Source organism: Procambarus clarkii, chromosome 35 (assembly GCF_040958095.1).
Source record: "Procambarus clarkii isolate CNS0578487 chromosome 35, FALCON_Pclarkii_2.0, whole genome shotgun sequence".
Taxonomy (NCBI): Eukaryota; Metazoa; Arthropoda; class Malacostraca; order Decapoda; family Cambaridae; genus Procambarus; species Procambarus clarkii.
The window spans coordinates 22583689-22609280 of NC_091184.1; the positions used below are offsets into that span (position 1 = coordinate 22583689).

At 44.4% G+C, this 25592-nt stretch overlaps 2 long non-coding RNA genes across 2 annotated transcripts in view; one reads left to right on the forward strand and one right to left on the reverse strand.

Moving 5' to 3' along the window:
- Positions 1-25592, reverse strand: part of LOC138371269 (uncharacterized) — a 474806-nt gene that overhangs the window by 34871 nt on the left and 414343 nt on the right. The gene's annotated exons all lie outside the window — the stretch shown is intronic.
- On the forward strand, positions 9357-11553 carry LOC138371268 (uncharacterized). The gene is made up of 2 exons (XR_011230376.1): positions 9357-10042; positions 10547-11553. It is a non-coding gene; the product is annotated as an uncharacterized lncRNA (long non-coding RNA).

Sequence of the window (25592 nt, forward strand, 5' to 3'; positions counted from 1 at the left end):
GCCAAAAAAGTTAGGTTAGGTTAGGTTAGGTTAGGTTAGGTTAGGTAGGTTAGGTAGTCGAAAAGCAATTAATTCATGAAAACTTGGCTTATTAGGCAAATCGGGCCTTGCATAGTAGGCTGAGAAGTACATTCTGGCTAATAGGTACGACATATATATATATATATAAATATATATATATATATATATATATATATATATATATATATATATATATATATATATATATATATATATATATATATATATATATATATATATATATATATATATTTTGGTAGCAGTCTTTCCTGTAAACATATATTATTAAATATGACCGAAAAAGTAAGATTAATAATTCTAACACGAATTTTCTCAATATTTGTTATGTTTCTTTTCACTGTTGATGGTATTTGAAAAATCAGTTCTCCAAAATTCATTCTTATTTCTAGTCTGACGCGATACTTAAACGCGTTTCGTAATAACTTATTACATTTTCAAAGACTTTTAGTTTACACACACACAACTATAACCTGCAAACACTAAACAGAGTTCTTATTATGCTACGATTTAAACAGCTTTTATTTTATACCCGCATTTTGGGTGAGGTGATATATTATGGTGATATAGATATATATATATATATATATATATATATATATATATATATATATATATATATATATATATATATATATATATATGTCGTACCTAGTAGCCAGAATGCACTTCTCGGCCTATTATGCAAGGCCCGATTTTCCTAATAAGCCAAGTTTTCCTGAATGAATATTTATTTCTCTAATTTTTTTCTCATGAAATGATAAAGCTACCCATTTCATTATGTATCAGGCCAATTTTTTTTATTGGAGTTAAAATTAACATAGATATGTGACCGAACCTAACCAACCCTACCTAACCTAACCTAACCTATCTTTATAAGTTAGGTTAGGTTAGGTAGCTGAAAAAGTTAGGTTAGGTTAGGTAGTCGAAAAACAATTAATTCATGAAAACTTGGCTTATTAGGCAAATTGGGCCTTGCATAGTAGGCTGAAAAGTGCGTTCTGGCCACTAGGTACGACATATATATATTATATATATATATGTATATATATATATATATATATATATATATATATATATATATATATATATATATATATATATATATATATATATATATATATATATATATATATATATTATTAAATATGACCGAAAAAGTAAGATTAATAATTCTAACACGAATTTTCTCAATCTTTCGTACATTTCTTTTCACTGTTGGAGGTAAATCAAAAATCAATTCTCCAAAATTCATTTTTATTTCTAGTCTGACGCGACACGAGCGGGTTTCGTAAAACTTATTACATTTTCAAAGACTTTAGTTCACAAATACACAACTGAATAGAACTTACGCATCTCCGATTTTATATCTTCATTTGAGTGAGGTGGAAGGGGTGATGTGGCATTAACACAAGACAGAACAAGATGTGGCATTAATAGGGTATTTATTTCATCAACACAAGACAGAACAAGAGGGTATTAATAGGGTATTAATTTCATCAACACAAGACAGAACACGAAACAATGGATATTGAATAGAAGTGTTTGTAGAAAGCCTATTGGTCCATATTTCTTGATGCTTCTATATTGGAGCGGAGTCTTGAGGTGGGTAGAATATAGTTGTGCAATAATTGGCTGTTGATTGCTGGTGTTGACTTCTTGATGTGTAGTGCCTCGCAAACGTCAAGCCGCCTGCTATCGCTGTATCTATCGATGATTTCTGTGTTGTTTACTTGGATTTCTCTGGCGATGGTTTGGTTGTGGGAAGAGAACCACAACCAAACCATCTCTTCCCACAAAAGGAGTGAGGCAGAGCCCCTCTGTTTTCCCGTATTTATACAGCCCCAGACTGCCCGCGCAACGCCGCGGGACGCGCTGCGCAATTGTTTCTTTCTCCTCGATCAGAAACATCCCCGCTTGCGATCAAGCAGTGACCATTTTCTGATCAGGGGGAGAAAGATACTGGCAGTATGGGGCTTTAAATTTATTGAAGATTAAATTCTGCAGAACATGTAAATATATAAAGTTTCAACTATATAAAGTAAGTAAATATATAAAGTTTATATTAAACACGGTTTATATTATAGACATATAAACAAAGTTTATATTATATTAACTTAATATTGAACATGTAAATATATAAAGTTTCAAATATATAAGTAAGTAAATATATAAAGTTTATATTAAACACGGTTTATTATAGACATATAAACAAAGTTTATATTATATTAACTTAATATTGAACATGAAAATATATAAAGTTTCAAATATAAAAAGTAAGTAAATATATAAAGTTTATATTCAAATATATAAAGTAAGAATTAACACCTACCACTCCCCGGCCGCCCGACTTCGCACGAGATGGACAACACTCCAGCTGCCTCGGTACCTGACCTCTCTCTCACGGACATCCTGGGGCCCTCGACACCCCAAACTGTTCCGGCAGGGGCCTCCTGCCCTACACTTTTAAACCCAAGGTGAGGTTTTCTGTTCAATTCTAGTCAGGTCCTCCCCAGTGCGGCGTGTGCCAAGCGCCATCCCCTCGCGGTACGTGTGTGCCGCCTTAGTTAGTCCTTTGGGCTCTCTGCTGTTAGTTCCCGGAGAGCTGGGGCGCCCTCCTTGGGCCTGTGCCGGGCGCCCCCGTGCCGTGCTGGTCGCGTGGCTGGCTTAGGGTCGGCGTGCCCCGGGCCGCGTCCCTAGTGGCCTGCGTTCGGTCTCCTCTCATGTGGGGCCCCGTCCAGCCGTGCCCGTCCGTGTTCAAGGGGCCCCGCAGCGCAGCGCACCCTGCCCGGGGCCCCCGTCGGCGGCCAGGCGTGCCCTTGCCGGCGTCGCCATGTGGCCAGGCGTGGTGGGCCCTACGCCCTTGTGCTCTGCCTTGGGGCCCTTCCCTCGCCGCCATCGACCCATGTCTGGTCGTCTGGGCGTGCCTCGGCGTCCTTCCTGCCTTTCCTTCGGGGCTCCCTGTCGCCGGCCCGCCGGGTTCCCTGGGTGTCCCAGGGGGCCAGGTTTCGCCTTGTCCGAGGACATGTGTCGCCGTCGGCGACGGATTGTGGCCAGGTTCGGTCCTACGCCCGGGGCGCATGTTCTCGGCGGCGGCGACACGTGGCCAGGCGTGGGCGGCCCTATGGCGGGCCCCGCCTTGGGGCCCATGCATGCCTTGCCGGGTCGTCACGTGCCTGGCCGGCAGGGCGTGCTTCTGCGTCTTTCCTGTTTTTCCCTCGGGTGTTCCCTGTTGCCGGTCTCCCGGCTTCCCTGGGATGTCCCCAGGGGTCGGGTCTCCCTGAGCGGACAAGCGTCGCCCTTGGCGACGACTCGTAAACCAGGTCTGGCCCTGCGCCCGGGCCTGCTACGGGGCACACGCCTGGTCGTGCTGCCACGTGGCACGGCGTTCCGTGGCGCGCACGGTTGGGCTGTGTCCCGCCCTTCCTGTTCCCTTTTGGGTGCTAATCCACGTGGCTTTGCGCCACGGCTTCCCACGTCGGGGCTCGGGCTGCCTTGCGCCCGTACGGCCGCGCCTGTGTGCGGCCCCCCCCCTCCCCTTTTCGTCTAGGCCCTGAGCATGCCGTGTGGCAGCGCGTGGTTGGTAGGCCACGGGGTCCTTGCCGTGTGTGGTGTGCTCTCTGCTAGGCACGTCGCCCTCGGACGTCTCGCCCGGCCGTGTTGCCCGGGGTGTTAGCCCCAGGCCCTTCGGTGTCCCGGAGTCCCCAGGTACGTCTTCCCCAGAGTGGCGCCGATCAAGATGTCCCCAGACGTCCGTCGGCTGGTGTAAGTCCGGCATGTAGTCCCCAGATGTACGTCTGGCCGGTGTTGCCCGGTGTGTTATTTCAAGCTTTCCGCCGTCCAGGCCCTCAGGCACGTGCCCTGCTTGCCTGGGGGGTAGCCAGGACCGTTACTCCATGTCCTCCGTCTGCCCGGTGTTGCCGGCAGGTTGGTTCCCAGGCGCTCCCGCCTGGCCGGTGTAGCCTGGTGTGTTTGTCTTAAGCGCCCTGCCCGTCCGTTGTAGCAGGGATTCCTCCTACGTCGTAAGTTCAGCGTTCGTCTGCCTGCCCGTCCGCCTGTGTCGTCTGTTGTTCTTCGTCGGAGGGAGACGCCGGCGTTGGAGCAAGGACCCGAGATCAGCTCGACGACGACGGCAGGTTTACGTCTAACGGTACGCACCACAGGCCCTGGGTTCGGCGTTGCCGCCGGCAATCCAGGATGACTTCGTTATGTCAGTTAAGTCCTCGGCATCCAGTTCCAGGGGCCGTGCCCTGGACAGGGGGGTGGCCCCCATGTTGCCTGGGGCACGGTATCCTCCAGCAGATGGCGGCGTCGAAGCGTCGTCGGGAACGTCGTATATTTAATGATTCCCATTCTTTGCCTTCCTAAGACACTGTAAATTAAGACTTTCTCACACTTGGTGTGAGAAAATATGGAAGGTTTCTTATTTTGTACTAGCAGACATCTCGCGACATGCCTTGCCCTTATTCATATTTATGTTCTACATTTCAGCACTGACATGCCTCTGCTTTCAGATCACCTCGGATTCACTTTGCCACCATGCTAACTTTTTACTCAGGCATTCGTAGCCTTGTGCATGTCGCACGTTCAAATCTTCGCGTTCGCTGTGTTACAGTATGCTTGTTCACTTTTCCTTGTCTTACGTCATTAAGTAAAGTCAGCCAGGATGTCCTATTTGCAGAGTTATAAGTAATTTATTAAGTAAAGTCAGCCAGGAGGTGCTATTTGCAGTATTTGCGGGCCCTTAATTTGCTTTACGTTCCCTGGCCCTGCATTTTGCCTAGTTTCCTCAGTAGTTACAGTACTTTCGCTTGGCTCTTGCAGTTTATTCACGTCGCTTATTTGGTTATATTTATGTTATGAATCTCCTCCGTTCTCTTAATGTAAAATGGCTATATATCCACGCCGATTGTATGCCCTTATTTTGTACTTGCAGATACCACGTGCCATGCCTTGCCCTATTCATAATTATGTTCTACATCTCAGCGCTAACATGCCTCCTGTTTCAGGTTACCTCGGACTCTCTTTCCCAAACAGCCTCCTTAATTTACTCCGACAGTTGATGCGTTGCTCATGTCGCATGTTTAATTTTGCGTTGCTGTGTTCAGTATGCTTGCCCACTTTTACCCTGCCTTACGTCATTAAGTAAAGACAGCCAGGATGTGCTATTTGCAGAGTTACCAAGTAATTTATTAAGTAAAGTCAGACAGGCAGTGCTAGTTGCAGAGTTACTAAGTAAATTATTAAGTAAAGTCAGCCAGGATGTGCTATTTGCAGAGTTACTAAGTAAATTATTAAGTAAAGTCAGCCAGGATGTGCTATTTGCAGAGTTACTAATTACTAATTACTAGTCTTTTGCTGGGTTACCTTTATGCTTCTCCCCTTCCTGTCTAGGTATGTTTAGGTATGGCTAGCGGTGCGCGAGCCGCGGCTTATCGGTTGCCCCCCCCCCCCCCCCCTGGTTCCCTGTTTACTCGGTCTCCCCCGCTTACTTCCGCATTCTTCCATCCCATTCTACGTTATCGCCTCTCGCTTTTGGGCCTATGTCCTTTCTCAGACCGGGTTGTGTGCCGTCCAGCGCGCCTCGGCGACGTTATCTTCTCTTCGGCCCTCTGTCATTTCCGCCCCCCCCCCCCAGCCGTGCGGGCTCGCCTGTGGGAAACGTCCCCTTGGTTCCTCCTACGTCTGCGTATCTGTTAAATTTGTTATTGTTGGACTCGCAATTTGATTTGTATTTATTACGGCAAATTTTTCTCCCGCAATTTACTCTTTGTTTAAGTTTCACGTTCAATTTGTTATATTAAGGGACTATCAATTAGGATTTGTGTTAATCTATTGCTTTGCCTCTGTGCCTTTAAGTTATTTTCAGCTAGGGTACGCTAGTTGCAGTGCATTCGGGTCGGGCCCCCCCCCCCACATTTTTTTTTTTTCCTCCGGTTATTTCGTCCTATTACACTCGTTTCCCTCATTATGTATTCTAAATATTGTGCATTATATTTGACCACCCATTCTTCATCGTATCGACAGTACATTAAGTTACATTTGGATGCTACCGAGAAGTTTAGCATGGCCTCGCGCACAGTGTCATGCAAAAACTGGCCATTCGGCCTTCCTTTCGGCAAGCTCAAGCCAGTCAGTTAGCATGACGTTGGCCAGCTTGTTGTTGGCCAGCAGCAGCCAGCATGCTGTTGGCCATACGGTCGCTAACGTTCTTTGGCCATCCGGCCTTCTGGGCTATTTTACTCTTCTTGTTCCTTCGCCATTGTTGTTTCCTACTACGTAATAGTATTCTATTTAATTTTACCTCATCTATCATTAGGTTAGGGGCCCTTACCTCCAACCGCTATTCCTTCCACTGCACTCTGCCCGCTTGGCGCTCAACGCCGGCTTCTTCTGTTCCCTTTATTCGCAGCCACGACAAGCCGGAACCCCCCCCCCCCCTCCACACCCTACTGCGGCGAGGAAGAGAACGCGAGCCGGAAATTCCTCTGATCACCATTACAACGCACGCAGCGGTGCCGGGATGCAGCCGCCTTGGGCCTACGTTAATACTATTTTCTTCCCTTTATTTGTTGGGCTATATGGTAGTATTAATATTATTCCGTATCGTTACTGTCATTCCAGTATTATTTTATTAAAATATAAATTGTTATTATAATAATAATAATAATAATAATAATTTTTATTTAGGCAAAGGTACATACATAAAGAGATTTTACAAAGTTTGTTGGCTTTATAGATAAGAGCTAGTACATACAATGCCTAAAGCCACTATTACGCAAAGCGTTTCGGGCAGGAAAAAACACTACTGACTAAAGCTTAAAACTAATGGGTAAAAAGAAAAAAATGCGTTGAGTACAAATAAAAATAGAGGTAAAAGAGGGGGGAACATTGTTGAAAAAACAGCACAAATACAATTACAAATTATTACAGAAAATTACATTAAAACAGCGTTGATTTGTAAAACAAAACAAAAAAAAAAACATACATGGGTTGACAATAGAGAGGTAAGGTAGGTTACAGGGAATTGATTAGGTATAGCTTCGTTTTTAACTTAAACTGGTTGAGAGAGGTATATACTGTCTTTAACATGGTTGGGAAGGTCATTCCACATCCTGGGCCCCTTGATTTGTAGAGCATTTCTGGTTTGATTAAGTCGTACTCTAGGAATATCAAAACTGTATTTATTCCTGGTGTGGTGCTCATGGGTTCTGTTACAACCTTCAATGAAGCTTTTGAGGTCAGGATTGGCATTACAATTTAGCGTTTTGTATATGTATAGTACACATGAGAGAATGTGCAGTGACTTAATGTCTAACATATTCAGGGATTTGAATAGGGGTACCGAGTGATGTCTGGGGCCAGAATTGGATATTGTCCTAATAGCAGCTTTGTGTTGAGTAATTAGAGGACGTAAGTGATTTTGGGTAGTAGAGCCCCAAGCACAAATACCATAGTTGAGATATGGATAGATAAGGGAGTAATAGAGAGTCACCAGGGCAGGGCGTGGTACATAATATCTGATCTTAGAAAGAATGCCCACAGTTTTTGAAACTTTTTTTTATATGTTTAGAATGTGTCCCTGGAAATTCAGCTTGTGGTCAATGAGAATGCCAAGGAATTTGCCATCTAATTTGTTACAAATTTGGGTATTGTTTATTTCGAGATTTATTTGATTAGAGGATTTATTGCCAAACAGAATATAGAAAGTTTTGTCAATGTTAAGGGTGTGTTTGTTGGCAGTTAGCCACAGATGGACTTTATTTAGCTCAGTATTTACTGTGGCATTTAGAGCAAGGGGATCAGGACTGGAGTAAATGAAGGTTGTGTCGTCAGCAAATAGGATTTGTTTGAGGTGTTGGGAGGCATTTGAAAGGTCATTAATGTAGATGAGAAAGAGGAGAGGGCCAAGTATGCTGCCCTGGGGAACACCAATGTTGATGGGTAGGGTGGGCGAAATTGTATTATTCACAGAAACACATTGGAGCCTGTCAGTAAGGTAGGATTTGAGGTATTGTAGGGAGTGTCCTCTGACACCATAATGATGTAATTTAAGAAGAAGGTTTTGGTGGTTGACAGTATCGAAAGCTTTACGCAGGTCCACAAATAACCCAACAGGGAACTCATTTTTATCAAGAGCTGTATGAATCGAGTTAAGCATACTAATAAGTGCATCGTTAGTGCTTTTTTTGGGCCTGAAGCCATATTGGCAAGGGCTAAGTATATTGAGTTTGGCTAGATATGAGTAAAGCTGCTTATAGATTAGTTTTTCAAAAATTTTTGACAAGTTTGGCAGGATTGATATAGGTCTGTAGTTGTTAACATCTGTGAGATCACCACATTTGTGGACAGGCGTTACTCTCGCTTTTTTTAGAATATCTGGAAAGGTTTGGAGTTCAAGTGACTTGTTGAAGAGCAAAGCAATAGCAGGGGCTAAAGATCTGGAGGCTTTTTTGTAGATTAAAGTTGGTATCTCCTCAAGGGCACCAGACTTGGTTTTAAGGGAAAGGATTATCTCATTGACGCCAATGGAATTAATAGGCTTTAGGTACAGAGACTGGGGATAGTTCCCTGTAAGATAGTCCTTAATGTCAGTACTGGAAGATGGAATATCATTAGCAAGGGATGAACCAATGGAAGAGAAGAACCTATTGAACTCAATAGCAGAATCAGAGGCTGAAAGCTGACCATCGTTATTAGACAGGAGAGTCGGTTTGTTATTTAAAGACTTCTTTGATCCCAATATTTGTGAAATTGTTCTCCATGTTTGTTTAATGTTGCTCTTTATTTGGGTAAATTTATCTTCGTAGTATTTAGTTTTGGCTCGTCTAATTATCTTAGATAGCAATAACGAGTAATTCTTTGAGAATTCTTTGGAGACAATCCCTAACCTATACTTTTTCTCAAGGTCATGTTTTTTATTAATAGATTTAAGTATTCCCTTTGTAAGCCAGGGATTGTTAAGCCTTTTGGTTGTGACTTGTTTTGTAAGCATAGGACAGTGGGTATTATAAAGGCTAAGAGTTATTTGAAGAAAAGATTGAACTGCTAGGTTGATGTCCTCTATGTTACCTAACTCGGACTCCCAGTTGACATTATCAGTAGCAGTTATAAAATTGTCTATAGCAGTTTCATTGTGTAGTCTAAAACGTATCTCTCTTGACTCAAGAGGTGGTTTGCTAATGTTAGTTAAGAGAAATGTGGGGTAATGGTCTGTAGTGCTATCGGTGATTATACCTGAAGTAAGCGGAGAGGTTATATTTGTCCAGATGTGATCAAGAGTCGTGGCAGTGCTATCAGTGATTCTAGTAGGTCTAGTGATTAAGGGTATGAGGAAGCAGGAATTCATACAGTTGAGGAAGCTAACAGCAGTAGGGTGTTCTGGCTCGCAGAGGTCAATATTAAAGTCCCCTGCGATAATTAGGTGGTTTTTGTTCAGTCTGTTATCAAGTATTAGATTTCTAAGGTTTGAGTTGAATTCGGACACATCAGTGTTAGGAATTCTATAAACTGCACCCACAGACAGGATAGACTCGGCACCCTTGACTCTGAAGCTGGCGAAGATATACTCCCCATAGCAGTCTCTAGTTCTAATTTCTTTTAAGCATGTTAGTTCTTGGTGGTAGTAAAGAGCAGTGCCACCACCTCTCTGAAGTTGACGACAGTTATGGTTTGGCGTTGCTTTCTTAATTTCTTCCATTCTGCGGCTCTTGCCGTCATCGGTTATTTACGATATTACATTGTATTCTTCATTGTACGATTATTTGCGACATTGTATTCTTATTATTATCCTTATTACAGTTACTGAATGGCAGCTCCCTGCCGTCGATTTCACTTTGCTCCTGTTCTAAAGATGTAGCCAAAGTTCACGGCGTACTAGCTGCGGCTCGCAGACGCTCATTGACAACACAAGACTACACTCAGCGGCCGCTTAAGGCAGACTCCTTGGCTTCTATCCAGCCCAATCACCCGTCTGGAGGCAGAGATGGGATAGAGACCAAGGGTAATGTTCCCCGCTCACATTCTACATCCGCTTAGGACACAAGCATGTTATAGATTTGGCTTTAAGAATTGGTTCTTATTCCATTTTATTGTTTATGTATATGTTGCTTAGTTGTTATACCCGTTCTTGGTATATGTATTGTTTACATTCAAGATTTATAGTGTTTCGTATTACCCTGTTATAGTTGCTTTGTGCTTCCTTGCTGTTCTCCTACTGGTTTTCTCCCACCTTTGCTCTTAGCAAAGGTACTTCCCCCTTCCGTTTGCTGGAAGATTCTTAGAATTGTTAGCCCCCTTCTTTGCTACAGTATAATTATTCGGAAAGCTCTTTATTCATCCAGGATTGTTAATTAAGGATTCTCTTAATTCCTGCTGCCGGGCTCCCTCCCCCCGTTTTTCGTCTCCGTATTGATTCAGCTAGGGTTTCCCTCTCGTCTGTGCTCTTGCCTGTCACGATAACACTGCACGCCGCTTCTGCCCACCCTTACTGCCTTATATCTTTCAGCCCGGGGGAGGTGAGCTACGCGACAAAAAATCGACGCACGCTCCGACTGGACCAGGTATCGCTTACATGGTCAGGAATCAACACTCTTCGGATCCTACAAGCACAGATCCTACAAGCGCTCCTGTCACCAGGCGAGATTTCTCCAGGATCCTACGCGCTGCCCTCTCGGCGCTAGGCTTGACTTCAGATGACTACGCTCCGCACCCAGCTGTCTCGGGACGGGCTCGCCACATCAGAAATAATGGCAGACGGCAGGCGGAAGAGTAGTGCTCACATCCTACGTCAGACGGGACGTTGTTGCTCTGCCACTTTGAGTGCCTCACGCGGCCAGCTGGCACTCGCCCTTCGGGGGGGGGGGGGGGGGGGGGGCGGCCGCTGGCCTGCGGTGGGGGTGCAGCGCCGGTCCCCAAGTGTCCCGCTGTCCGCAGCTAATACTTTGCCCAGTCTAGGTGCTAGTAAGCCCTACTTGTAGTCACACCCCCTTCTCCTTATCCATTAGGTCTTTTACGGCCTCTTGGCCGGGTACATTACGTGTTATGTGGTCTCTCACTTATTAGTTATTCTTTGTGTCCTGCCTGTTATATCCTAGTGTTATATAATTACTACACATTTGCACTCGGCCTTAATTCTAGTACCAGTTAACCTTTAGGTTTCTGCAGAATTAGTTTCCATGTCACTATAGGCTAAGGTCTCATACTTACTACGGGTGTACCTTTTAAGTTAAATCTAGTCCTCGGACTTTGAATTGTTACTGTTAATTCTTACTTTATATATTTACTTTATATATTTTAATATAAACGTTATATATTTACTTAATTTATATATTTGAAACTTTATATATTTACATGTTCAATATTAAGTTTAATATAATATCAACTTTGTTATAAGTCTATAATATAAACCGTGTTTAATATAAACTTTATATAATTACTTACTTTATATATTTGAACTTTATATATTTACATGTTCTGCAGAATTTAATCTTCAATAAACTTTAACGCCCCATACTGCCAGTATCTTTCTCCCCCTGGTCAGAAAGTGGAAGTGGTTGCGCAGCGTTCCTTCACTCCGTCCTCACATCCCAGCTCATCTTAATGACCCTTCCAAGTGATATATAAGCATACTGGCCTAGCACTTTCACCTCATAATTACCTTGCCTTACCTTACATATTTTCCTTATAGTTTTTCCTCGTGGATTTTTGCTTCTCAGGCCTCAACTGTCAACTGATGATGTATGATGAAGTGAATGAACATATGAGTGTTGAGTTCTTCATTAAGCAGGAAGATTGCGATTGTCATAATGCAGAACAATGTGTTGTGAGTACTGCAACATACTAATAACATGTTATAGGTGTTATAGGTATATGTGCAACGTTACAACACAGGAATAACGTGTTGTGAGTTTTCACCAGTCAGGAATACCTTATTGCAACCACATAATTTCCATAATATCAGTGAGTGTTCCAAAATGTTTTTCTGTGTTACAACTCTCACAACTCCTCATTTCTGTGTTACAACACTCACAATTCCCCATTTCTGTGTTGCAACACTCACAACTCCTCATTTCTGTGTTGCAACACTCACAACTCCTCATTTCTGTGTTGCAACACTCACAACTCCTCATTTCTGTGTTGCAACACTCACAAAACGCCATTCACATATGTTGCAAAACTCACAACATGTGCATATGCATTCGTGTATGCTAAATAAAAGAAAAATCTTAACCTAATGTATTCGTCATATATACTGATGTATACCTGTCTTCTCTAATCTTTCAACTGGGGTTCCTACCTTGCGATCATTACTAAAACAAACATGAACATTTCAAAATCAGCTTAAGGTATCATTAATACTTAAGTAAAAAACAAGATGAAAGACTGATAATTAGAGTGAGAACAACTAAATGAGCACATGAAGGTACTCACCTATTTGTGCTTGCGGTAGTGTACAGGTGCCTGAGCCTATTGGGCTCTATCATATCTACACTTGAAACTGTGTATGGAGTTTGCCTCCACCAAATTACTTCCTAATGCATTCCATTTGTCAACCACTCTGACACTAAATAATCACTACACACAACCGTGGTATGATATGTGATCACGTCTAGGTGAGCACATCTAGGTGATCATCTATGCCTATAAACAGTAAGTTTATAGGCATAGTTTATGTGCTCACCTAGACGTGCTCACCTGGATGTGCTTACCTAGATGTGCTCACCAGTAAGACACATGGTGGTGATGTACCCTGGGAGAGTGTGCCTGTAAGACACATGGTAGTGATGTACCATGGGAGAGTGGGCCTGTAAGATACATGGTGGTGATGTACCATGGGAGAGTGTGCCTGTAAGACACATGGTGGTGATGTATCATGGGAGAGTGTGCCTGTAAGACACATGGTGGTGATGACCCATGGGAGAGTGTGCCTGTAAGACACATGGTGGTGATGTATCATGGGAGAGTGTGCCTGTAAGACACATGGTGGTGATGTACCATGGGAAAGTGTGCCTGTAAGACACCTGGTGGTGATGTACCATGGGAGAGTGTGCCTGTAAGACACATTGTGGTGATGTACCATGGGAGAGTGTGCCTGTAAGACACATGGTGGTGATGTACCATGGGAGAGAGAGCCTGTAAGACACATGGTGGTGATGTACCATGGGAGAGTGTGCCTGTAAGACACATGGTGGTGATGTACCATGGGAGAGTGTGCCTGTAAGACACATGGTGGTGATGTACCATGGGAGAGTGTGCCTGTAAGACACATGGTGGTGATGTACCATGGGAGAGTGTGCCTGTAAGACACATGGTGGTGATGTACCATGGGAGAGTGTGCCTGTAAGACACATGGTGGTGATGTACCATGGGTGAGTGTGCCTGTAAGACACATGGTGGTGATGTACCATGGGAGAGTGTGCCTGTAAGACACATGGTGGTGATGTACCATGGGAGAGTGTGCCTGTAAGACACATGGTGGTGATGTACCATGGGAGAGTGCCTGTAAGATACATGGTGGGGATGTACCATGGGAGAGTGTGCCTGTAAGACACATGGTGGTGATGTACCATGGGAGAGTGTACCTGTAAGACACATGGTGGTGATGTACCATGGGAGAGTGTGCCTGTAAGATACATGGTGGTGATGTACCATGGGAGAGTGTGCCTGTAAGACACATGGTGGTGATGTACCATGGGAGAGTGTGCCTGTAAGACACATGGTGGTGATGTACCATGGGAGAGTGTGCCTGTAAGACACATGGTGGTGATGTACCATGGGAGAGTGTGCCTGTAAGACACATGGTGGTGATGTACCATGGGAGAGTGCCTGTAAGATACATGGTGGGGATGTACCATGGGAGAGTGTGCCTGTAAGACACATGGTGGTGATGTACCATGGGAGAGTGCACCTGTAAGACACATGGTGGTGATGTACCATGGGAGAGTGTGCCTGTAAGATACATGGTGGTGATGTACCATGGGAGAGTGTGCCTGTAAGAGACATGGTGGTGATGTACCATGGGAGAGTGTGCCTGTAAGACACATGGTGGTGATGTACCATGGGAGAGTGTGCCTGTAAGACACATGGTGGTGATGTACCATGGGAGAGTGTGCCTGTAAGACACATGGTGGTGATGTACCATGGGAGAGTGTGCCTGTAAGACACATGGTGGTGATGTACCATGGGAGAGTGTGCCTGTAAGACACACAGACATTCACCCATAACGCTATGCGTGCTATTGGCTGTACAAGAATGTAAGAACCATTGTATACAAAAATAATAAATAAAGTACAGTAATATATCATAATATATTACTGTATTATATCACAATTATGTAAAATATCATAATTCCTATTGTTGAGCTTTCTATGTTTTCTCAACCAATACATGGGTTACAGTGTGCAGGTGTTTAACATTATGGCCATTACAGAGGTTAAAGTGTGCATGTGTTTAACATTAGGGCCATTACAGGGGTTACAGTGTACAAGTGTTTAATATTAGGGCCATTACAGGGGGTTACTGTGTGCTACAGGGGGTTACTGTGTGCATGTGTTTAATATTAGGGGGGGGCAGGGGCCATACAGGTTTCACATACAGCTGTAATTAGGTCAGTTTCAGTCTCATCTGATGTGCACCTCGCAGTGTTCTACAATGTTAAAGATTTTTCTTTTAAACCATTTCATATATTATTGGGCCCCAGAGACATCATCTATAACTTTTGTTACTCCTCTGCATGAACCTTTTTTTCTAATTTCACCTAAAAAATCATAAAAATTTTTCCTTGAAAGATTATCGACAACTTTTGATCTCACAATATTATCTTTCTCTTTCTTAATCCACTTTCTTGATGATATTGAGCCCTGGTGCCACACCTGAGCTGGGGCCACCAACCATCTCTGGGGCCCCCTGCATCTTTACGTAGGTTATGCCAGAAGGTCTGCCCCCCCCCCCCTTCTTCTTTCCGTAGGTCATGCCAAAAGGTCTGCGGTACCCTGCATCTTTTTGTGGGTTAGGCTAAAAGGTCTGGGAAACCCTGCATCTTTACGTAGGTTATGCCAAAAGGTTAAAGGCCTGCTGCCTCTTTCCGTAGGTTATGCCAAAAGGTCTGGGACCCCCTGCATCTTTACGTAGGTTATGCCAAAAGGTTAAAGGCCTGCTGCCTCTTTCCGTAGGTCATGCCAAAACGTCTGCAGTACCATGCATCTTTTTGTGGGTTAGACCAAAATGTCTGCAGTACCATGCATCTTTCCATAGGTTATGCCAAATGGTCTGTAGCACCCTGAAACTTTCCATAGAGTTTTCCAAAAGATCTGGAGCACCCTGCATCTTTCTGTAGGTTATGCCAAAAGGTAGATCTATTTTGAATTTCCCCTAACATGATTGTTCCAACCAGGCATACTACTTCTTTAATTGGTTATAAGATAAATACTCTCTTCCCCTGCCCTATCTAGCACTGAAACGACTGATGTGAAAAAGTCCTTGAGATTGTTCTGATGCAAATTGCACTGAATAATATTGCAAGCAATTGCATCACTTGTGATTTGAGTATTCGTTAAGCAGGCATTTAAACTTATCCAGGTCAGCAAGAGTGGCCTTCCTACGTTTAGGTGTGTTCTAGGGAGGTTTATGTTATCTTTGGCAGCAGCAACTTGTGAGTGAGGTATATTGGAGGTGGCCATGGCAGGATGATACCAGGACAGGTTGTCATCACTGACAGCCTTATACTTAAAGGTGTGACCAGTTATATCATCAATAAGAAAATTATCAATATGAGACCTTCCATTCCTATCTCATGACATAAAGCTATAGTAATAGTAAATAAATCATTAATAGCAGGATTATGTAAATTTTCAGCATCCATAAATTCATTAAACAAATTTAAGTATACATTTTAGCGGGTAAAATTAGTGTTAAAAATCACCTACCACCCCATGAGTTCAGCATTATGATACAAATTAGTCAATTGATATATTCCTGATCATACATTTCCATACTCATCTGCACAGTTGATATTGCTTGTGGAAACCATGCATATACACACACACATAATCAAATACTGCTGAGCACCTTTCAGGCCCCTGAGCAAAGGGGCTCTGACATCTGAGTGGACAGCACATCGGATTCGTAGTCCTGAGGTTCCGGGTTCAATCCTTGGTGGAGACGAAAACAAATGGGCAGAGTTTCTTTCATCCTGATGAGTCTGTTCACCTAGCAGTAAATATGTACCTGAGAGATAGACAGCTGCTACAGGCTGCTTCCTTGTGATTGTGTAACAAAAAGGAGGCCTGGTCGAGGACCGGGCCATGGGGGACGATAAGCCCCGAAATCATCTCCAGATGATTTCATCTCATCATCATTTCACGAAATCATCTCCAGATAACTATAGGACACAAGTATAGCAGGAGTGAGCCCTGATACAATATTGACAACCTCAACTTTACATTGCATATTGTTATGCCCAGGATAGCAGCAGCACCATAGGGTCTTCCAGGACCTGACCAGTCAATAGACATGTCAATACTGGCAGTGGAAAAAGAACTATCAATAAATTTGAAGTGGTTTTGATATTCATAAGATGTAAGCCAGTGTTCTTGCAAAACAAGAATATTTTGCACATACCAAAATGCTTTTAACGTTCATATATTCAGGGTTTGTTATTTCTCTAATTACCTTAATAACCGGGAATTATAACTTTACAAATACTGAAGCATTGTCATGGGGGTAAATAAACCATATTACGTGAAGATCATTTATGTGCTAATTAAAACAACACTTATAGTAAGAGGACAGTAAATTGGAATGTTGAGACAATTGTCAAGTAATAATAATATAATAATTAACAGGTTTTAAGAGCCATCTATTGCACATTATTCTATCTATAAATAATCTGAACTAATAATAGAGGCCAAATAAATAATAATTACACATCATTCACATCCATTAAGAAAAGAAATTAAATGACCAATCAAAACCATATAGGTTACTCCTACACCTCATAATACAGGCCAATAATGATCATAAATATACCTATCAATTAAACAATATTCAAACTAAGGACTTTACATCAAATTTTTTAAATCACTAATTTAAAACCAGACATCCTTTTATATTAATAAATTGTCAGATTAAGGCATTTGTAAACAAATGAATTAAATAATAATAATTAAGCCTTCGATGAAATATTCCACATTATAATACAAATTCTGGAGTCACTCATATATATGCAAAGTTTTGGTTTGTAAAATACCAGATATAAGATAATATAAATATCAGAATCAGGCTAATATTATTGCCAGATTCATATACAGTACTGTGTATATATATATATATATATATATATATATATATATATATATATATATATATATATATATATATATATATATATATATATATATATATATGTTGTACCTAGTAGCCAGAACGCACTTCTCAGCCTACTATGCAAGGCCCGATTTGCCTAATAAGCCAAGTTTTCCTGAATTAATATATTTTCTCTAATTTAGATAGAGATTCAAGATAATGTAATTAACATATTTATGCTATTTATATATATATATATATATATATATATATATATATATATATATATATATATATATATATATATATATATATATATATGAGTTTTATAATTGCCAGTCTTAGGATAATATAACTGCCAGATTCAGGTTAATATAATTGACAGTCAGGCTTTGATACTGTAAGCCATACTTACCTTTTACTTAAACTTAATCATTACAGAATCTGAAACCTTCCTGATAACTATATTCTATCATATCTTAATGATAGACACCAATATGTAGCCATTAATGACATAACACCCCCCCCCCCCACATCTCTACTGTAACCGTAGGAGTGCCACAGGGCAGCATCTTAGAACCTCTCCTATTGCTTATATACATCAATGATTTACCAAATGTCTCTAACATCCTTAAACCAATACTATTTGCTGGCGATACTACCTTCATCTATTCAAACTCCAATGCAACACACAATAAGTAATATTGTAAACAACAAATTGAAACACTCTGGATGTGGTTGGATGTCAACCAACAAACTAAATATAGAGAAGACCTATTACATTGTATTTGGAAGTAAATTATCAAATGAAATTCACCTTCAAATAGATAATGTCAACTTTACCATTAAAAATGATGAAAAAGTTCCTTGGCTTATACATAAACAAGAGACTAAATTTGAACACTCACATACAGTACACAGGCAAAGTCTCAAACTGTTGGTATATTCTCAAAAATCACATATTATATTCCCCACTCTTCTATCCTTTCACTATACTATTCCCTAAGTTATTCCTGTTTAACATAATGATAATGCTAAAGATGGTAATGTTTTTTGAGAAACATACATAGAAAATGGGTTACAAGCACAATGTTGGATTTCTAGATAAAGCAAGAATATACTATGCCTAAAGCCACTAATATGCACAGTGTTTCAGGCATGCTATGGATAAACACTTAAAATTAATTGTTAAAAATAATTGAGATGAAAAGCAAAAGTTGAACAAAAGTAGAAAAAAATAAAAAGAATGACAATAATTACATGTTGAACGGAACAGCAAAACTGCAACAGAACAGCCGATGGTAATTTTAACTAAATAAACATGGTAACTTTTTTTGTTTACTTGGCATATAGCAGTATTACAAGTTCAGTCATTATTCATTATTGTTTAATAATAGCAAGACATAGGTTGACAATCAGTAGGTAAGGTAGGTTACATGGCATTTATTAGGTAGTACTTAGTTTCTCTCTTAAACTGGTTGAGAGAGGGACAGTCTTTGATGTTATTGGGAAGAACATTTTACATTTTGGGACTCTTGATTTGTGGAATATTTCCACTTTGGCTAAGTCGCATTCTTGGAATATCAAATAAATATTTGTTTCTAGTGTGGATTTCAAAGATTCTGCTACAGCCCCCTACCATGTATTTAAGAACAGGTTTAGCATTGCAATTCAGTGTTTCATATTATATTATTATTATTATTATAATATATATATATATATATATATATATATATATATATATATATATATATATATATATATATATATTATATATATATATATATTGTGACGATAATCTCCTTCAAGAGATTGAGCCTGCTCTTCCCTCCTAAGTTCGTCGCTATACATCCCTATACAACTAATATGGAAGAAATATCCAACAAGTACAACTCCAAGGTTTGCCAGAGAGCAAACGTATTCAGCACCAGGAACACCTGCTCCCCCCGCCACTCGAACCACCAAGTAAGTAAGTAATTATCAAAAGAAGGCACCAAACCGGGAAGGCTATGTAGCACCATCAAATACGCAAAATAATCAGAGGGCGCTAAATATCACCAAGGATGCCAATACGAGAACAAAAACGCATAAGGCGAACGATATCAAAAGTATCCGAGTCACGAAGAATTCTATCGAGGGACAGGTGACCGCGAGGGGCGGTCGGAAAGCAAGACACACGCTCGTCCTGGAAGTCAGGACATTCAAGAAGGACATGCACGACCGTAAGAGGGACAATGCAACTAGGACAATAAGGAGCAGGGCGGCGCTCCATCAAGTGACCATGGGTTAAGCGAGTATGGCCAATACGCAACCTCGCCAGAGCTGTTTCCCACCGCCGGTTACGGTGGAAGGAGGACGGCCACGAGGAAACACAACATTTAAGAGTACGTAGCTTGTTACCAGTAACAGACAACCAAGAAGCCTGCCAATGGGTAAGGACTGAGGAATGGATAACCGGGTAAAAGTCGGAATACGGAATGCCTTTACGAGAGATGGGACAAGAGCGGACAGCTTCCTTAGCGGCAGCATCCGCACGCTCATTTAAAGACACGCCAATATGGCTGGGAACCCAACAAAACTCAACCGACTTAAATTTACTGTGAACGAGAAACAGCCAATGCTGGATCTCGACAACCACTGGATGAACTGGATTAAAGCACCCGAGAGCCATGAGGGCACTACGAGAGTCAACAACAACCACAAAGGAAGACTGACAACGAGAAAGCAGGAGACGAAGAGCATAGAGAATAGCATAAAGTTCCGCTGTAAAGATGCTAGTCTCCGGAGGCAAGCGACACATATAAGTGCGATCAGGAAAAACAACAGAGTAGCCAACACCGTCCGCTGACTTAGACCCATCGGTGAAGACAGAAACGGAGCGGGAGTGAGAAGAAAAGTGCTCGAGGAAAAGGCGTTTTAGAACCGTAGGAGGGGTAAAAGCTTTAGTGATACGAGTCAAGGATGTACAAAACCGCGGAAGAGGGACCCTCCACGGGGGCAAAGAAGGAACAACACGAGGAGAAACAGCAGAAATACGAACGGAAAGAGAATCCTGTAGGCGAGATAACCGGACAGAAAGAGGGAGGTGGTGAAGAGGAACAGGAACCGCAGGAGGGGTAAAAGTTAAAGCACGACAGAGGCGAGAGGAAGGATGTTGCAAGGACCGCGCAAGATAGCGAAGACAGTAGCGATCACGGCGGTCCTGGAGAGACAGGAAGCCTGTGTCAACATACAAGCTAAGGACGGGAGTCGAACGAAAGGCACCAGAACTGAGGCGCAACCCAGTATGGTGCAAAGCATCAAGACGGCGAAGAGTAGAAGGAGAAGCAGACGAGTAAGCAGGGCAACCATAATCGAGCTTAGACAGGACGAGAGAGGAATGTAAAGCAAGGAGAGTGCGCCTATCTGCCCCCCAAGAAGTATGGGACAAGACCCGAAGGAGGGTAAGGGCCTTAGAGCACTCAACACGGAGGTAAGAGATATGGGGAGACCAAGACAAACGAGTGTCAAGGAATAACCCCAAAAGCTTCGCGGAATCTTTGTATTCAAGGGGATGACCATAAAGTGACAAAGAGGGACGAAGAACAACCCGTTTCCGCGTAAAAGTCATGGCACAAGTCTTAGAAGTAGAGAACTTGAAGCCATGACCTGTGGCCCAAGACGACACGGCATCAATTGCAAGTTGAAGCCGGCGTTGAAGGAGAGGCGAATCATCACCCTGACAACAAAGGGTAAGATCATCGACATAGAGAGCGGAGAAGACACCAGAAGGAAGAGAGGAAAGAAGACCATTGAGGGCAACCAGAAAAAGAGTAGTGCTCAGAACACTACCCTGGGGCACAACTTCGTATTGCTGAAAAGAGGGAGACAGAGCGGTACCAAGGCGCACCCGAAAGGAACGACGAGAGAGGAAGCTGCGGAGAAAGAGAGGGAGATGACCACGAAGGCCAAAAGAATGAAGTTGAGATAGGATATGATAACGCCAAGTGGTGTCGTAAGCCTTTTCCAGGTAAAAAAGGACGGCAACAACGGAGGTCTTCGCAGCAAAAGCAGTACGAATATAGACCTCCAAGTTCACCAGGACATCTGTCGTGCTGCGGCACTTGCGGAAACCAAATTGAGAAGGGGAGAGGAGGTGATGGTGTTCCAGGAACCACATCAGACGAACGTTAACCATACGTTCAAAGAGTTTGCAGACACAACTTGTGAGAGCAATAGGGCGAAAGTCCTTAGGGGAAGTACCCAGAGACTCCGGTTTGCGAACAGGGAGGACAACGACATCGAGCCAGTCCTCAGGGACTGACAACGACTCCCAGATCCGATTATACAGACTCAGTAAATACTGAGACGTGCTCGGAGGGAGATGGCGAAGCATCTCATAATGAATACCATCGGAGCCTGCCGCCGTAGAACCGCAGAGGGCCAGGGCAGAACGAAGTTCAGAGAGAGAGAAGGGATCATTATAGGGAAGCTGAAGATGAGTGCAGAAATCTAAAGGACGAGACTCAAGGACAGGTTTACGAAGAAGGAAAGATTGGGGAAGATGAAGACCAGAGCTAACAGAAGAAAAGTGGGAACCCAGTTCGGAAGCGACCTGCAACGGGTCCGCCACAAGAGTATCATGGAGGTGAAGGACCGGTGAAACATCGGGAACGAACTTACCCGCTATCTTGCGGATACGCTTCCAGATCTGGGCCAGAGGGGATTCGGACGTAATTGTCGAGACATAAGATGCCCAACATTCACGTTTAGCCGTACGGATGGCCCTACGGGCCACCGCACTCGCCTTCCGAAAGAAAAGAATCGGTCGTCTGCCTACGGCGGTGCTTCTTCCAGGCTGCACGCTTACAGCGGACAGCCCGAGCACAGTCCGCATTCCACCAGGGAACGCACTTCCGTGGACCCCGAGAGGAAGAGCGAGGAATAGAGCGGAGGGCAGCGTCGAAGACAGTGTCATGAAAAAGGAGGAGAGTGCGAGAGAGGGGCAGAAGGGAGAGGTCAGAGAGAGTAGCACTGAGGGAAAATAGGGTCCAGTCCGCCTTAGCAAACTGCCACCTAGGGAAAGAGAGGGAAGGGCGAAAAGAGAAAAAGGAAACAAGGATGGGGAAATGATCACTTCCATGGAGGTCATCAAGAACCTGCCACGTGAAATCTAAGTAAAGAGAAGAAGAGCAGAGAGAAAGATCAAGACAAGAAAGGGTGCGAGTTCGAGAGTCCAAATGAGTGGGCTCACCAGAATTCAGAAGAGACAGGGAAGAAGAGAGGAGAAACGGCTCAAGGAGGCGACCCCGGGTATTCGTCAGAACGTCACCCCAAAGAGAATGACGACAATTGAATTCACCCAGCAGGAGCACAGGCTCCGGCAAGGAGTCTAGGAGGTGTTTCAAATTAGGAAGAGAGAGCGGGACACTCGGGGGGAGATAAATGGAACAAACTGTGTACCATTTCCCCACAAAGATACGAGCAGCAGAACAATGGAGAGGCGAAGGAAAAAGTAAAGGAACAAAGGGAACATCAGCCCGAATCAAGAGAGCAGAAGAATTAGAAGCCCCAGCAATGGCTGGGGGGGGGGGGAGAGAAAGGAATAGCCACGAAAACGACCAGGACGAGCACCAAGCATTGGCTCCTGGAGACAGACACAAAGGGGCGAAAACCGCGAAACCAGAAGTTGGAGTTCGAGGAAATTGGCGTAATAACCTCGAACGTTCCATTGAAGAATGGACAACGACGAGAAGAGAAAGGACAAAAACAGAGAACAAGGAAGAAACAAAGGCGAAAGACCAACAGAGCACGTTAAAGAATATCAGGGTCGGGATCAGGGTCAGCAAAGTCAGGGTTAGGGGGCATGGGTAAACTGAGCAAAGACGGAGGGAAGGAAACGGGAGAACAGATCAGAGGTGGGCGGGCAGGGTCCGGAGGAGGAGGAGGAGGAGGAGGAGGAGGAGGAGGAGACAACGGAGAGGAGCAGTCAAGGACAGCAGCAGGAAGAGGGGGAGTAGAAATAGAGGAGCGCACCCCAGCAAGAGCAGCAACCGAAAGGGAAGCAGGGGCCAAAGAAACCTCCATAGCAGGAACAGGGGGCGCAAGCACTGAAACGGGAGGGGAAGGAGCAACAGAGCCAGAAGGAGGAGCTGAGGAAGAAAGCGAAGCCTTCTTACCCGCCGGGGAAGAGGAAGGAGAGGAGCCAGGCTTACGCTTCTGACTTAAAGAGACCGGTGTCCCAGCAACTACGTACCGGGCAACGGATTCCAGTGTCTCAACAGGAGAAGCCGAACGAGAGCACACACGACGGCCGTTAGGAGAGCGATGGACATCCGCCCGCACCGACAGGCGGCGGGGAAAGCCGATAGATGGAGGAAGAGGATGGGAAGGAGGATCGGAGGGGGACGAGGAAGAAGACACAGAAGACACGACAGACCGGGTAGAAGGAAGGGGAACCCCAGACAGAGGACCAGGAGGAGGATCCTTCGGGAGAGAACCCAAAGGGACAGAGGAGGGGGCAGTGGGCGCATCAGGGTCCAAGGCCCGGAAACGGTTGTGAGTCTGAGGAAGGCGGGAAGGATGAGGAGAGGAAGAGCGCAACACGCGAGCATAAGAGATATTAGCATAAGGCGGGAGCCGGCGAACCTGGCGCCTCGCCTCAGGAAAAGATAAACGCTCCCGGTGCTTCAAGTTGAGGACGGCTGCCTCAAGCTTGTAATGGACACACGCACGGGAGAAGGTAGGATGGGCCTCACCGCAGTTGAGGCAACGAGCCTGGGGAGAAGCGCACTCCGACTTAGAGTGACCTTCGCCACCACACAAAGGACAGAGAGAGACAGTCCCGGAGCAGCGGAGGGCACCATGCCCAAACCTCCAGCACTTGTTGCAGAGCCGAGGAGAAGGAATGTACTCCTGGACAGAGCACCTGGCACCAGCAAGAATGACAGAGGGTGGAAGGGTCCTACCATCAAAGGTAATCTTCACAACCCGGAGGGGTTGACGGCGACTACCACGAGGGGGACGAGTAAACGTGTCCACCTGGAGAATAGAGTGGCCCTGGGCAGCGAGGATATGTCGAATATCGTCGTGGCAGTCGCGCAGGTCCCGAACACCGGTCGCAACATGGGGCGGGAGCAAAAGAGTGCCAACACTGGCATTCAACTGAACGTTCTTCGAGACCCGAACGGGGGTCTCGCCAAGGCAGGATAAGGCAGCCAAGCGGGAAGCAGCATCCTGAGAAGGAGCAGCAACGACACGTGTACCGAGACGAGTGGGGTTGAAAGTAATGGAGGCATCCACGGAATCAATGAGATGTCGATGGAGGGAGAAATCGTCAGGAGGCGCAGAATCAAGAGGGAGGAGATCAAAATATTTGGCCCACGAAGCGGGACCAAACAAGGCTTGATAGGTATCAGAACTGGAAGGAATCGAGCGAGGGCGGCCGTGACGAGGACGGCGGTGAGAACCCCCAGAGAGGGGTTAAAAGGCGCAGTAGTTACAACTAGAGAAGGAGCCGCGCCAGGGGACGAGGTAGTCACCACTGGGGGCTTGGGGCTCGACCCAACCACAGAGGAGGGAGGGGAGCCAGAGGAAGGAGTCAGAGAGGCCAAAGGAGGAGCAAGGTCGGGGCCCAATGCAGCGGAGGCTACAGAGCCCGGTCTTACAATACGGACCGACTCGGGGGCTTGGTCGCCCACCCCACGAGCCTGAGAAGGTAAACCAGAAGCCGAAGCAGGGGTAATCATCTTGACGAAAGAAAGAATTCACTCACGAATGTGCCCCCACACCCACCATGGAGCCACAATTAGAGGCAGGACACCCAACAAGAAGCTATCGCCGATCTTGTCGGGGCCTCCTAGGGGTGCGTCGCGAGTATACGCCCCACAAACGCCACCTTAAGAAACCGACAGTCCGTCGAGATCGGGTTCAGTGACGAAGTGGGGATTGACAATAAAAGGTTCCCCTCGCTCTCGACGTCGGGTACTGCAGTTCTACGGGTGCATGAGTATGCCTCCTCAAGCACCCGGGCGTCAAAATAGAAGAAGTCCAAGGGAAGAACCAGAACGAGCAAAAGGTCGGTAGGAAACGGCAAGCAGATAGGAGAAGAGGGGGGAGAAAAACGAAACAGAAGGAAAAGGAAAAGATGCCCAGCAGAATTGGAGAGGACGGCAGCAGGAGCACAAGGCTAGAAAAGGACAGAGGACTGTCCCAAGGAGCATCACACTCCGGCAGCCGCCCACTAAGCCCCCACACGGCGACAACGAGCT